General features: G+C 48.5%; 1 protein-coding gene across 3 annotated transcripts in view; it reads left to right on the top strand.

Moving 5' to 3' along the window:
- The first annotated feature begins 11,685 nt into the window (after positions 1-11,685).
- Positions 11,686-12,977, top strand: part of HCK (HCK proto-oncogene, Src family tyrosine kinase) — a 40,487-nt gene continuing 39,195 nt past the window's right edge. For 2 of the 3 annotated variants that reach the window (XM_045529473.1, XM_045529472.1), the window contains exon 1: positions 11,686-11,945. The gene's annotated coding sequence lies outside the window, so the exon portion shown is untranslated. The remainder of the gene's footprint in view (positions 11,946-12,977) is intronic. The other variant, XM_045529471.1, reaches the window with a different exon arrangement.

Genomic DNA, 12,977 nt, shown 5'->3' with positions numbered 1-12,977 from the left:
AGTCCTAGCCAGGGTACAGTGCTGGGGCTGCTGAGAAGCACTGGGTTGGTTCTTACCCCATAGTTCCGGGCATGGGGCAATTTCCCTCACACCCCAAGGAAGTTCCCACCCACCCCAGAACTACCCTCTTACCAAAGCCATGTCACCTCTTTGTTTCTGAGGTCCAAAGGGTCCTGGCTGGGGTAGTGAGACTCTGGCCACACTTCCTCCTGTAGCATCCAGATACCCTGCCAGGGCCACTTCCTTTCATGGTTCAGTTCCTGGCATCGCAAGAAGGGAAAACCCTTGTGGGTGGGACAGCTGGTTGCCAAGGACTTCTAGGGGTAGTGCAAGTATGGAACTTCCCCACCAGCTGGGTCTCCTGGGGACAGTCCTGACCCAAAGACAAGTGGTGAAACTACTAAAATTATCTCCAGTTACCCCTAGATGGCCAACCCTCCCATTTTGAAGCCCTGTAACCTCCTACTTCTTCCCCATTTCCGACTGGACACTCCTAGCAGTCCTTCCCAACTGTGTGTTGTGGAGAAGGAGTCTTGGGGCCACTGTCGTTCTGTCACCGAACATTCGGAGAGCACACACTCTGCCAGGCATTGTGTGAGACATGAGAGGAAGATACAGCACCATCTCTGCCTGCCGCGGGCACACAGTCTGGTTAGTGGGGAAGACAGGTCCCCAGATAATCACGGCACAAAGTTCTCACTTCTATAATCAAAGGATGAGATGCCAGCTCTTTCTGGAAAAGCTGCAAAAGGCTTCACAGAGGATGTGACCCACGAGCGGGAGCTTGAAGGACAAACGAGGGTTTTGGTGGGTGGATGTGCAAAGGAGTGCCCCCCGATGTGGGGACCCAGGATGAGCGAAGGCAGGGTTGCTTGAATGAGCATGGCACACTCCAAAACTGGTAGCCAGTTAGGACTGGTGCCAGTGACTGGGGTCCCCGACTAGAGGGTCGGACTGCATGGTGTTGAATCCCAACTCTGGCGTCTGCTAGTTGAGTGACCTGGGGTAAGCCCCTAAATGTCTCTGGGTCTTGGCTTCCTCATCTACAAAGTGGGGAGAATGATGGTACCACCCTCATAGATCTCATAGATTGGTGTGAGGCTTAAACAAGACAATTCATGCAAAAGTACATACAGCAAGTGTTCAATAAATGTGACCATTATTATTGCTGGAGAAACATGGAGTGCGTGAGGTGGGGGACAAGATCGGGAGGCAGGACTTGTAGGAGAAGAAACCAGAGAACCAGGCAGATCAGGAAGCCCTTGAAGGGCAGCTAGGAAGTGCAGGCAATGGGGAGCGATCTAAGGGACTCCTGTTTTCTTGGAGTGACTCGAGCTGCTGGGGAGGAGGATGGATTAGAGAGCAGAGGAGAGTCTGGGAGGCGGGGGATGGGGCAGAGGGTTGGAACAAGGACCAGATGAGAGATGTTAGGACCTGAGTCAGATGAGGTAAGAGGAAGGAAGAGGAGAGGGTAGGTTCAAAGAGGAAGGGGGAAGGGAGAGAACTCCCTCCAGGTTCAGAAATAGCAGCTCTCACACCCTTTGATTAGACTCATTCATTCATTCATTCCATAACTGTTTAGCCCTTAAATCCTCTTGGAGTTTACATTCTACGAGTTTATATAGCTATTAAACAATGTTACTTGGAGCTTCCAGATTCAGTAACCACCCCGTCAGGCCTAAGTGACCAGACATTGATGGCCCTATTGGTGGGACCTCCCACTTCTGACTTGTTTACCCTCCGATATCTCAGATGAGGGGCAAAGGGGTCTTAAAGCTGGGCCAGCCTGTTTTGCCCACTTCCTGCAGTGGGCAGTTCACTGTCTCCTGTGGCAGCCCCTTCCATCTAGTGCAAGAGCTAAGAACTGCCTCCCTGTCCTCCCCTCCTGCCGACCTCCCCCACCCCAGCTTCTAGCATCACTTTCTAGAGCCTTACGGGGCAGCCCTGCAGTGATGTGCAGAAGAGCATGTGACCTGCAGAAACTTCTCATTTTTATCGAAAGCAACTTGTTCCAAAAACAAATTATTTTTGAAGCTTATCATGCAGACAAGGGGATAGTGCCTTTGACGTGTAAAGCAGACCTACAGGTAAGACCCACAGCCCAATAGAAAACCAGGCACATTATTTACATGGCTAGAAAAGAAAATACAAATGATTCTAAAACGTGTGACAAGATGTTCAACCTCACTCCTAATAAGAGAAATGCAAATGAACACTACACGAAGAAACCATTCTTCAATTACTAAATTGGCAACATTTGGGAAGTGTGATAACTTAGCATGTGGGTGTAGGTGTGGGACAGGTGGGACAGTAAGTTGGTATAAACCCTACTGAGCAATATCTACCAGTGCTTTAAATGCACTGACCCTTTCGGGCAACAACTCCACTGCCAAGGATTACTCCCCCGTTTATACCCACATAAGTGGAAATGAATATGAAAGGAAAATCGCTGCATCGCTGTCTCTAATAGCAAGAGATTAGGAATAAACCAAATGTTCCGTGCTAGGGGACTGGTTAAATAAACTGTGGCTCATGCAGACAATAGTATACCATGCAGCCATAAATAAGAACAAGGCAGCTCTCTGCATGCTGGTATGGAATTATTTCCAAGATAGAGTAAGTGGGGAAAAAAGGCAAAGTGCAGAACAATGCACTTTGAATAGTGCTGTCTTTTTGTTTAAAGAGGTTGGAAATGTCTTGTGTCTATGTGTGGAATAGTTCGGGAAGGATATACACAACAAGTTGTAGTTCTTGCCTCTGAGCTGGAGGGGTGTGTGGCTGTAGAATAAGGAGGGAAGGAGATTTTCTTTTCATGGTGTGTCTTAAGTGTTGTGCCATGAATATGGATTACAGCAAAGCAATTTTGAAAAAAAACCACTATTCCAATATTATGGTATTTATTGAACTCTATAGACACCATCTGTTTCCATAACTGACCTCCCTACTCTCACCCCCACCCCCAACACACACACACACACACATACACACACACTCTTACAGAGATCTTGAACAAGGAGGGCTGCTTCTAACTCATTCCTACACTCCCTGGAGCCCAGCACGACACCCAACACAGCCTCCTGCCAAAAGTTATGTGAGTGAATTACCCTGGAAACAGATCCTCCAGCCCCAGTCCAGACTTCAGATGACTGCAGCCCAGGCTGACATATTGACTGCAGCCTCATGAGAGACCCCAAGCCAAAACAACCAAGTGAAGCTACTTCCAGATTTCTGAGCTATGGAAACTGTATGAGATAATAAATGTTTATAATGTCTTAAGTTGCTAAATTTAGGGTAATTTGTGGCCGTTGTGGTGGCTCACACCTGTAATCCTAGCTCTCTGGGAGGTTGAGGTGGGAGGATTCCTTGAGGTCAAGAGTTCGAGACCAACCTGAGCAACAGCAAGACCCTGTCTCTACTAAAAATAGAAAAAATTATCCAAGGGTGGTGGCACGCAACTATAGTCTCAGCTACCTTGGGAGGCTGAGGCAGGAGGAGCACTTGAGCCCAGGAGTTCAAGGCTAGCCTGGGCAACACAGTAAGACCCTGTCTCAAAAAAAATACACTGTAGGACAAGTGGGAACTTTCTGGAGTGATCAAAATGTATATCTTAATAGGATTAAGTTACATGGATGTGTATGCATTTGCAAAAACTCAGCAAATGAATACTTAATTTTGTGTATTTTGTTGTATGTAAATTTTCATTTAAAAGAGAAAATACTGTAAACAAATATTAATAATATGCATGCTGAAGTAATTTCTTTGAAATGCATTTTAAAAAGATGAATTGATGAATGGATAGGTGGACAGATGTGATAAAGCAAGCAAAATGGTAATGGTAGAATGTAGTATAGAGATTTTGTTGTAGAAGTCTTTCAATTTTGCTGTATATTTGGAAATTTTCATAATAAGATGTTCAGGAGAAAGGACCCTGAAAAACTGTATACCCCAATTCCCTCATTTATCATTATTATTATTTGTTGTACAAATAAACACAAATGCATTCTAGTTGAAAAAGAAAAAAAAACAAATACAAAAAAGTCACACATACACCCCCATTTCAAAGTTCCTTTCCTTTTCAGTGACAACACCTCTGTCTCTTGTTGGCTGTGAAGCTTCCAGACTTTTCTTTATACGTTTTAAGTACATATAGAGGTAAATATAAAACCATGTTATTTTTTACTCTGTAACTATTCTGAAATTATGTCTTGGGGATCTCGCGTGCTAATTCATACACATCACTCCAGTCTCAAACTGCTGAGTAAGGATGTGTGCTCTTCTTCAAGGGGCAGGCTCGGAGAAGAGGGCCAGGGCAGAAGAGCTGGGCCTGGAGCCCACCCTCCCAGCTCCCAGGCCTGGCCACACCCTGCTTGAGGGTGTCCACGACTGCATGGGGGCGGGGGGGGGGGGGGCGGGGCTGGGCACAGGCCCTTCTTTCTGGCAGAATACAGGAGTCAGGTCCAGCACTGGTCGGACCCAGGAGGAAGTCTGCAAAATGCTTCCTCTTTTCTTAGCCTCCGGGGACACTGGGGGGATGGGAGAGGGGGTGTTGTGAAACCGAACCATCCCCCAATCTCCCTGGGGGGACCCGTCAGCTGGGGGTGGCCATGCAGCTGGGGGCAGAAAAACAATTTCATGGGCTCCCCCAGCATCCCCCATCCCCACCCAGTCCCACTGTGCCCCTGAGCAGGTGGTCAGCTGCCACTAGGATGGTACCTGGGGTAGGTAAGCTTCGAAGACACCCACGTGCTCATGCCTGTGTCCCACATGAGCAAGCCCCAGCTCCTTCTCTGTTCCCCAGCCTCATCTCCCAAAGACAGTCTACGCCAGGGGCTTCAGGCACCAACAACACGGAAGTGTGTGTGGTTCCTCAAACAGGCCAGGCTGTTTTCCCCTCAAGCCTTTGTCAGCTGTCCCTTCAGTCTGGAATGCCCTTTGCCCTGATCTACAGCACTCTTTAAGCCTCAGCTCATAGCTCACCTTTTCCAAGAAGGACTCCTTAGGCTGGGCGCGGTGGCTCAGGTCTGTAATCCTAGCACTTTGTGAGGCCAAGGCAGGAGGATTGTTTGAGGCCAGGAGTTTGAGACCAGCCAGAGCAAGAGCAAGACCCCATCTCTATAAAAAATGGAAAAATTAGCTGGGCGTGGTGGTGCTAGTCCCAGCCACTCAGGAGGCTGAAGCAGAACAATCGCTCCAGCCCAGGAGTTTGAGGCTGCAGTGAGCTGTGATGATGCCACTGCACTCTAGCCTGGGTGACAGAGCGAGACCCTGTCTCAAAAACATAAAACAAAAAAGTCCTTGATGCACCCCAGGCTGGACTCTCTGTCTCTCCTATTTGCTCCTACGATATCATGGGCCTCTCTCTGTCTCCAGCAGTATTTTCTTCTCTGTATCTAAGTTATTTCTGCATCTAAGTTATTTCCACTCTGTATCTATATTAAGTTTTTGATTTAAGTATTTGTCTCCCTAATTGAATTGGAAGTTACTTGAGGGCAAAAACTATCTTATCCATTTTTGTGCTCCCAGACCTCAGCAAAAATGCACATAGTAAGCCTTTAATAAATATTAATGGAATTAATCAAAGAATGAAGGGTTTAGATCCCAGCACTATTGTTCACTGGCTGTTCATAAACCTGGAGCTTCAGTTTCATTTGTCAAGTGAGCACATGAATAATACCTGCATGGAACTTGTGCAGTAGTAAAGACAAGTGCGTAGTATAGTGCCTGGTGGTGACAAGTCCTCTGGAGAAAAGTAAGGCAGTGTGGGGGTTAAAGAAGAACGGAGGGTGGAGGAGCTGTCTAAGAAGGGGGATCAGGGACCTGCTGGGGGCTGTTGTGAGTTTCTCAAGCACTAGTCTTCTCAGATTTTCATTTGCAAATCGTGGAAAAGGAGGGCAGCTGTGACCTCCAGCCTGGGAGGGTGTAGCTATGAAATGAATGCTGATTACTTTGCAAATAAAAGGGGAAATACTTGAGCCCTGAAATAATGATGGTGGCTCTCTCCCCCATCCCCCAACCTGATTTGAATATAGAAACAGTGGTCCCAAAGAATTGGAAATATGAAATGCAAATGCCCCTGGAAATAGGTAAATACATTTTTGAAAGAGCCAGCATCCGACCCACTGAGGACAGAAGCCCAGAAGCCTACGCTACGTTCTAGCTCCCACTCTCCCTCCAGGACCGACCCCTGAGTTCTGTCCTGCATTCTGCATCTCTCTCTGGACTCCTCAGCCTCCCAGGCACCCTTGCTGTGGTTTGTGTAGTGGTTACCAGCACAGCTGTTGACAGCACACTACACTCACGTGAGTTCGAACCCCAGCTCTGCCCGTTACGGGCTGTAAGGGACATTCGGTAAATGTCTTTACCTCCATGAGCCGTCCATTTATAATCATTCTTATTTGTGGGAGAGAAAATGAGATAATATAAGTGAAGACAACCACCTGGTGAGGTAGGGACTCTTACTCTACTTTGTAGGTGAGGAAACTAAGGCAGAGAGGACATGCCCAAAGTCACAGCTAACGAGAGGCAGACAGTCCAGTCTCCATGTGTCCGTTTCCGTCCTTTCTCCACCCCCGGCCCCACTGCCAAGCGCACACCCCAAACACCTTTCTTAACTCTTTTCATCCCCTAAAACTCCCTCCCAGCTCTTCAATTCTATCTTGTCCATGAAGTCTCCGGTGTAGGTTTTTTTTTGTTTTTTTGTTTTTTTCTGAGACAGTCTCACTCTGTTGCCCAGGCTAGAGTACCGTGGCGTCAGTCTAGCTCACAGCAACCTCAAACTCCTGGGCGCAAGCAATCCTCCTGCCTCAGCCTCCCGAGTAGCTGGGACTATAGGCGTGCACTACCACACCTGGCTAATTTTTTCTCTATATATTTTTAGTTGTCCAGCTAATTTCTGTCTATTTTTTTTTTTTTTTAGTAGAGACGGGGTCTCGCTCTTGCTCAGGCTGGTCTCGAACTCCTGACCTCGAGCGATCCTCCTGCCTCGGCCTCCCAGAGTGCTAGGATTACAGGCATGAGCCACTGTGCACGGCCTAATGAACTTTATTTTATTTTTGAACAGTTCAAATATTCAAATGGTTCAAAATTCAAGAGCACAAAGGATGCACTGTGCAGTTCCCCTTCCTGGAAGACACCGTGGGAGCCGTGTGCTGTGTGTGCCCTTCCCAACTTGGCCCAGGCACATGCTAGCAAATCCCCAAGCACACTTGTTCTCTCGTTCTACACAAATGGTAAAACACAATGCAAGCTGTCGTACACCTTGCTTTCTTCTCCTTTTACCGGTATATCTTGGCACTTATTCTCTATTAGTACATAAAGAGCTTCCTCATTCTTCTTTTTAAAAAGCATTTTTATTGGATTATTATTTACATACCACACAATTCACCTGTTTAAGTTTACAATGTAATGGTGTTTAGTATATTCCAAGAGTTGTACAACCATCGCCACAATCAATTTTAGAACATTTTCCTCGCTCCTCCACCCTGGAAGACCCAGTACCCATTAGCAGTCACTCCCCATTTCTCCCCAACCTGCAACCCAGCCCGATACATATTGATCTCCTTTCTGTCTCTATAGATATGTTTGTTCTGGGCATTTCATATCAATGAACTCATACAGTGTGTGGTCTTTTGTGACTGGCTTTCTGCATTTAGCACAATGTTTTCAAGGTTCATCCATGCAGTAGCACATATCAGTACTTCATACCTCTTTATGGAGGTATATATTAATAATAGTATTGCATTTGTTTATCTATTGATGGACATTGGAGTTGTTTTCACTTCTTGGCTGTTATGAATAATGCTGCTATGAAGAAGTACAGATCTTTGTGTAGACATATGTTTTCAGTTCTTTTGGGTATATACCTCGGAGTGGGATTGCTGAGGCAGATGGTGATTCTATGTTTAACCTTTCAAGGACCTGCCAGACTGTTTTCCAAAGCAACATCACCTTTTCTGTTTCCACTAGTAGTGTATGTGGGTTCCGACCTCTCTATTATCCCACCAACATTTGTTATTATCTGCCTTTTTAAAAACTATAACCATTCTGATGAATGCGAAGTGGCATCTCATTGTGGTTTTCATTTGCATTTCCCTAATAACTAATGACATTAAGCACATTTTCAGTGCTTATTGGCCATTTGTATAGCTTCTTTGGAACAACATCTATTCAGGGGATCGAATCCATGACCTTGGTGTTATTAGCACCATACTCAAGAAACATCTATTCAGATCTCTTGTCCACTTTTAGATTACGTTGTCTTTTAATCATTGAGCTGCGTGTGTTATTTATATGTTCAGCATCCCGGTCCCTTACCAGATCTGTGATGTGCAAATATTTTCTCCCACTTTGTGGGTTGTCTTTTCACTTTCTTGATAATATCACTTGCATCACAAAAGTTTTAATTTCGATGAAGTCCAATTTACCTATTTTTTCTTCTGTCCCTTGTGTCACATCTAAGAAGGATTTGCCTAACCCAAGGTCATGAAGATTTACTTCTATGTTTTCTTCTAAGAGTTTTATGGTTTTAGCTCACTCATTTAGGTCTATGGTCCATTTCAAGTTATTTTTTGTGTATGGTATGAGATAGGGGTTCAACTTCATTCTTTTGCATGTAAATATCCAGTTGTTCCAGCACCATTTGTTGATAAAACTATGTGTTTCCACTCTTGTATTGTCTTGGAACTCTTGTTGAAAATCAATTGGCCATGAATGTGAGGGTTTATTTCTCAACTCTCAATTCTGTTTCATTGACTTATATTTCTGTCCTTGTGCCAATGCCACACTGTCTTGATTACTGTAGCTTTGTAATAAGTTTAGGAAATTCGGAAGTATGAATTCTCCAACTTTGTTGTTCTTTTTCAAGATTGTTTTGGCTGTTCTGGGTTCCTTGCATTTCCATATGGATTTTAGGGCCAATTTGTTTATTTCTGCAACAACAAAAAAAGCAACTGGGATTTTGATAGGGACTGTGCTGATTAATTCGGAGAGTATTGTCATCTTAACAATATTAAGTTTTCTAATCCATGAGCATGGGATGTCTTTCCCATGACATGTCTTTTCTATCCCATGGGATGATTTTATTTAGATCTTAAGTTTCTTTCAAGAATGTTTTGTAGCTTTCAGAGTATATTGTGCTCATGTCCAGGGGTGATACAGGTTATTAGGAAACAAAGGAGAGCAAGGGGAGAGGTTGTGAATGGGAGAGACAGGATGGTCAGGGGAGCCCTCTCTGAGGAGGTGACATGTGAGCAGGACCTGCTGAATTGGGGAAAGGGGTCATGTGACAATCTGGGGAAGTGTGTTCCAAGCAGGAGGAACCAGAATAGCAAAGGTCCTGAGAGGCAACAGCACTTGTTGTGTTTAAGGAATACAAGGAGACCAGTGTGGCAGAAACACAGAGGGTACCAGGGAGAGCAACGGAGAGGCAGTGGGGCCAGTTTGTGAAGGCCATGAACATCTCAATGTCAATGTTAAATTTGACATCCCATGCTCATGGATTAGAAAACTTAATATTGTTAAGGTGATAATACTCTCCAGTGTTTAGTATCTGTATATTATCCACCTTTCCCTGCAGAATGTAAATTCCAAGAGTATGGGGGGAACTGATTTTTGTCTATCACTGTATCCTCAGCATCAAAAACAGTAAATGGCACATACTAGGTGCTCCATAAATATTCGTTGAATGAATAGAGGATCATGCCACTCCCCTGTTTATAACCATCCAACAGCTTCCAGTGGATCTTAGAATAAAGTCTACATTCCTCACAGAGGCTTACAAAGCTCTGAGTGCCCTGGCCAACCTTGGGGACCTCACAATGGGCCTCCCTCCTCTGCCAGCCAAGCTGGGATTCTTCAGACACACAACCACCCTCCTGCCTCGAGGCCTTTGCATATTGTATTAGTGATCAGTGTTGAATAACAAACTACCCCAAAGCTTAAAGCAGTAAGAATGTATTATCTCACCCAGTTTCTGTGATTCAGGAATCTGGGAGCCGCTGATCATGGTGATTCTGGCTCAGGGTGTCTCATGAGCTTGCAGTGAAAATTTTGGCGGGGGCTGCAGTCATTTCAAAGCTTGACTGGAAGATCCATTTCCCAGGTGGCTTGCATACATGGCAGGCAGGTTGGTGCTGGTCTTTGAAAGGAGGCCTCATTCTCTTGCCACCTGGGCCGTACAACATTGCAGCTGGCTCCCCCCAGGGGAAATGGTCCAAAAGAAAGTAAGACAAAAGCCACCATGTCTTTTATGACCTAACCTTGAACATCACACTCTATCATTTCCACAATATCTAATTGGTTACACAGATCAGCCCTGTGCAGAGCAGAAGGGACTGACGACAGCACAAGGGCACGAATGCCAAGAGGCCATCTTGGAGACTGGACACGACACGCAGGCTCTCCTTGCCCTCGTTCCTTGCCTTGCTGGGATGATGGCGACCCAGACTGGCTAGTAGCAGCGAGAATAGGGAGAGGCAGTAGGATTCCTGTGCATTTTGGAGGTGTGTCACATAGAATTTAGCGCGATAGCCCCTGTCTTTTCCCAGAGAGGATGTGCTCTGCCCTTGCCTGGCGCTGGGCACAGTCCTAGCCTCAGTCGCCCTCCAGCCTACGCCTCGCTCCCCCTCAACTCAGGAAGTCCTCTGAGCTGCCCAGAAGCCTGCCCGGGATAAACCAGGGTGGTTCCTGCGGGCGAGCAACTTTGCATGGCGTTTGAATAGCGCACAGCCTGCGGAAGGGAAACCGCTGGCCACAGAAGGGCCTGGAAGGTCTAGGACTCCGCGTGGGGCAGGGGCCAGGGCCAGAAGTGGGGGAGCGGAATGGTGGGGGAGACGGATCGTAATGCTTGGAGGGTGGGTGTTAGAATCCTGCGAGAGTGATGAGGGTGGGGTAGCTTCCAGAGCGAGGTTAGAATCTTTGAAGAGAGCAGCTGGAATCCACTGGAAGGTGGGGTTAGAATCCCTGGAGGGCGGGGTTGGAATTTTTGGAAGGACGGGATTAGACTCCTGCGGATTAAAGCCATGGGGTTGGGGGCGGGGATTGGGATCACTCAGGGGCCGTATTAGCATCCTTGGGGTTAGGGTTGTAAATCTTGAGGGTGGGGTTAGAATCCCTTGAAGAGAGGGGTTAGGATCCTTCCGTTGGCTGAATTAGGATCCTTAGGTTACTCATCCTTCAGATGTGGGATTAAAAATCCTTTGAGAGCAGGGGTAGGATTTTAGGAGCAGGAGGGCCGCTGTTGGGGTTCTCGGGCCCGCGGTTAGAATCCCCGGGGACGGGGTTTAGAATCCTTTGGGGACAGGGTTAGGCTGTTGGGAGGCGGGATTCAAATGCGTTAGGAGACGTGTAGGACGCGTTGAGAGGAGCGGGGTGGGGGTTAGGGTCTTTGGCCGACAGGTTAAAATCCTAGATCCTAGGGCCAGGGTTATTATCCTTCAGAGACGGGGTTAGGATCTTGGGGGGCAGGGTTAGAAGCCTCGGATGGGTGGTGGGGTTTTTCTGTTTTGTTTCGGTTTTGTCGCCGGGTTGGGGATCCTGCGAGCAGGGCACGGAGGTTATGATCCTTGGGTAGCCGGTTAAGAACCCCAGAGCGGGGTTAGAATCTTTGGGGCGGCGTTAGGACACTTCGGGGCGGGGTTAGCATCGCTCTGGGCGCGGCTGAGGCGCCCCGATGGCCTGTGGGCGCCACCGCGTCCCTGGTTCCAGCCCGGGCGCAGGGCGGGCGCTCAGAAGCAGTGGGAGGGGACCCGGACGCGGCCGCGCGAGGAAAGCCCGAGAAGGCCCGCGGCACCGAAGCCCCTCGGAGCGCCGCCCCAGCTTCCTGTTCTCGAAAGTCAGTCCATCTTCCTACGGGCACGAGAGCCCGGGACCCCGGGGGTTGCGGAGCTGGGGGGGCGCTCGAGCTGCGAGGATCCGGGCTGCCCGCGAGACCCGGAGCGGGCGCCCAGGTGAGTGCGGCGGACTCGACGCCGGCGCGGGGGACACCGGCCCGCGAGGGGCCTCGGCGGCGGAGGGAGCCCGGGGTCCTGGCCAGGGCCGGCTGTGGGTGCAGCTGGGGCAGCGCAGGGAGAAGGGAACCGTGGGGCGCCGCGGATAGGAGCGGAGGGTGCCCGGGTGAGGGGCGGCGCTGCCTCTGCCCAGCTGCGAACCTGGGATAGCCCGACGGAGGGGAAGCTCGGGCGGGCGGAGTGACTCAATGCTCCAGCTGCCACTTCTCTGGGCCGTCCAAGTTCCCCTTCTGCAAAATTTAAAAAAAAAGAAAGAAAGAAAGAAAGAAAGAAAGGGATGGGGGCTTCACACGGCCCAGGAGGGGAAGGCCCTTACGGTTCCCAGTGGGGGTGGGTGATGGGTCACAGCGGGTTGACAGCTGGCGTGGGGAAAGGGGCAGCGGGGCGGAGGCGTGACGTGCTAGCCACACCCTGGCCCGCTGCAGCTGGGTCAACGCTCCCTCCTCCGCCCCCGCCCCCAGCAGCTCCAAGTCAAACCCCAAAACCTCCTGGACAGAGACTACAGGATGTCTGCCCTGTCACTTTCCTCCCTGTTGGGCAAGTCATTCTCTCTCTGAATTCGTTTCCTCATCTGTAAAGCGGGGCTACCTAAGTCTTTCTTCCAAGGATGCTGTGAACTGCAGCAGGTGAGAGGCGACGTGTGCGAGACAGTGCAGCGGTTCAGGGCAGGAGGGCGCTTCTAGGGCAAACCGCCTGTTGGACCCTGCACAGAGTATTTATTTGACCTTTCTGTGCCTCGGTTTCCACAACTGCAGGGTGAGGAAAGTAATAATACCTCCTTCATGGGGTTGTTTTGAAGATTAAATTGAGGAAAGCTCCCAAGCACTGACGGATACACATGCTTAACACATGCTAACTATTGCCCTGACTGCTGCACACAGCCCGGGGTTCTCGGACATTAGTGTACATCAGCACCCCCTGGAAAGCTTGATGAAACCCGGATTGCTGGGCCACAACCCCAGAGTTTCTGAT

Source organism: Lemur catta, chromosome 17 (assembly GCF_020740605.2).
Source record: "Lemur catta isolate mLemCat1 chromosome 17, mLemCat1.pri, whole genome shotgun sequence".
NCBI classification, from domain to species: domain Eukaryota; kingdom Metazoa; phylum Chordata; class Mammalia; order Primates; family Lemuridae; genus Lemur; species Lemur catta.
The sequence above is the reverse complement of the archived record's forward strand: the minus strand, read 5'-3'. Positions and strand labels throughout refer to the sequence as shown.